Source organism: Fundulus heteroclitus, unplaced genomic scaffold (genome assembly GCF_011125445.2).
Source record: "Fundulus heteroclitus isolate FHET01 unplaced genomic scaffold, MU-UCD_Fhet_4.1 scaffold_359, whole genome shotgun sequence".
NCBI classification, from domain to species: Eukaryota; Metazoa; Chordata; class Actinopteri; order Cyprinodontiformes; family Fundulidae; genus Fundulus; species Fundulus heteroclitus.
Window position 1 is genome coordinate 124870 of NW_023396769.1, and position 2683 is coordinate 127552.

Consider the following 2683-nt stretch of genomic DNA (forward strand, 5'->3'; position numbering starts at 1 on the left):
ACCATCAGTCTCCATCATCATCTGCCATGTTTGGTGTTTCCATCTCCTGATCACCATCAGTCGTTAGTTTAACGCCTCCAGCAGCAGAGAAACCATCCGGTTCTGTCCATTAAGGCCCAGGCTGTTGAACCGACTGGGTTCAGCCGGTCTGCCGGTACCGGCGCCGGTCCAGGCTTCCTACGCCGTCCTGACAGGTTCTGATGTCTGGAGAAAAACTTTGATTTCTCTCCTAAATTTACTTTATAACTAAATGGATCATCACTATAAATTGATTTTTTGTGAAGAATCAACAACAAGTGGGACTCAATCATGAAGTGGAACGAAATTTATTGGATATTTCAAACTTTAACTAATGAAAAACTGAAAAATTGGGTGTAAACTAATCAGCCCCCTTGAGTTAATATTTTGCAGCAGCGCCTTTTGCTGCGATTACAGCTGCAGGACGCTTGCCGTATTTTTGCCCATTCCTCCTTGCAAAGCTGATAGAGCTCAGTGAGGTTAGATGAAGAACATTTGTGAACAGTTTTCAGTTCTTTCCACAGATTCTTAAGTAATTTCCCTCTGGGATTATTAAAGTGTGTCTGATTCTCGATTGGATTCAGGTCTGGCCATTCTAACACCTGGATATGTTTGTTTGTGAACCATTCCATTGTAGATTTTCTTTATGTTTTGGATCATTATCTTGTTGGAAGACAAATCTCCGTCCCAGTCTCAGGTCTTCTTCAGACTCCAACAGGTTTTCTTCCAGAATTGTCCTGTTTTTGGCTCCATCCATCCTCCCATCACTTTTAAACATCCTCCATGTCCCTGCTGAAGAAGAGCAGGCCCAAACCATGATGCTGCCACCACCATGTTTGACGGTGGGGATGGTGTTCAGGGTGATAAGCTGTGTTGCTTTTTCACCAAGTTTAGCCACTGTACAAAAGACTAAAAGTTTAATCTCAGCAGCTTTACAAACATCGGGACTTCAGTGTTGTGCAATTACACACCGTTTTAAAGTTATTTAATAAATAACTCTGTTATTGTCTGGTGAATATCGGCTCTAGAGCTGATATCAGGACAATAGTTGAAAAGGATGAATTCAAGCTCTGATAATCTTTTTACAGCAAACTCTGCACACATAGAATAAGGAGTGACAACTTTTCTTCAAGTTCATGAATTTATTTAAAGCCCACCTGCCGCTGTGAATCCTGATGCCTTGCTCATGGTCCGTTTCTGTGTCAGCAGGAGGAAGTGGGGACTGAGAACCGAAGGAACACCAGAACCAAGCTCACTCCAAAGAAAGCAGAGGTACCGACCAGAACCAAACAGCTGAACTGGTCACCTGGAGACAAAGAGCTGATCTGTTGTACTTCTGTGGTCAGAGCTCTTCCTCAGGTTGTCGGTTTGACTCCCAGAGCAGCAGGAAGGACGGCACGCTGCAGAAGATCGGAGACTTCCTGCAGAGCTCCCCGACTCTGCTGGGCTCCAAAGGTCAGAAACGTGCGACAAGAACCCAGAACCAGGACCGGTGGGCTGAAGCTCACCAGAGTCAGAAACGGGTTTTACTTTATTACCAGAGGCTAATTTAATGCCGTCCAGATTAAGAAGTTCATTCTCTGTGTGGTTATGAGGCAGAACCAGCTTTCATCAGTGATTATTGCCTCTGGTTCTGGTTGCTTCACGCTGGGCGACCCGTGTTCCTGCAGCCAAGAAGATGATGAGCCTGGTCAGCGGCCGTCTGGACCCAGACTCAGCAGCCGCCTCTTCCTCCCTCAGCCTGAGGGCCAAGAGGGGCAGAAAGAAACTCTACAGACCTGAAATCTCCTGCCCCATGGACATGCCCCCCCACCCGGTAAGAGCCCTGAACCGACAACCTCAGCAAGCTGCAGGAGAACCAGCAGAACCCAGACCTCAGTCAACCAGGCCGGTTTTATTAGACCTGTTAGTTCATCATCAGTTCTTCTTTCCTCCTCTGGTGGATCTGCTGAGGGTCCAGACCTGTTTCCTGACTGACCATCAGCTAAATTAAATAACTAAAATTAATAAATAAATGACGTTTGATCTGATGGCTGATAGCTGCTGCCTGTAGTAAAGTTCTTTATAGCCCCGACATGCAGGATTTAAACCACCCAGAACCAACTGGTCAGGGTCAAAGTAACCTCTGAACACAAAAATGTGTTCTATTTATATTAAAGTTAAATAAAACAGAATTATAATTGTTTTTAGCAATCAAATAAATGGATATGCAACAAGTTTAATGAGTGGCTGACCCCACGTCTGCTTTTCACAAGCCACTGGATTGATGCCAGACTGTCAAATTCAAATAAAAGATAAATCCAGGTTACTAAAAGACAAACACTTTGTTGTAAATTTCATTTTTAGAATATTTTAGTCTGCAAGTACATTTTCTCCCTAATAATCCTCAGTATTCATAAACTGGGCCAAACTTGTTCTATTATCTTGATGTTGTGGTCATGGGCCGTTTAAAGTGAACCAGAGGACCAGAAATGGCCCCCGGGCCGCGTGTTGGACCCCCCTGGTGTCCTGCCAGAAGTAATCAACCCGATCTCAGCTTGAAGGAACTGAATCCCTGCAGAGTGATCACAGCCATGGACCTGAGACGCTGCACTGCTGGTTCTGGTTCTGGTTCCTCCCAGCTGCTGCTAGAACCCAGCGGTTCTGCCTCTTTAGCTCCGTCTGG

The 2683-nt window shown here is 45.2% G+C and overlaps 1 long non-coding RNA gene across 1 annotated transcript; it reads left to right on the forward strand.

Moving 5' to 3' along the window:
• The first annotated feature begins 907 nt into the window (after window positions 1-907).
• On the forward strand, window positions 908-1994 carry LOC118559854. Its single transcript, XR_004928977.1, has 3 exons — window positions 908-1290; window positions 1365-1473; window positions 1689-1994. It is a non-coding gene; the product is annotated as an uncharacterized LOC118559854 (long non-coding RNA).
• Window positions 1995-2683: the final 689 nt, after the last annotated feature.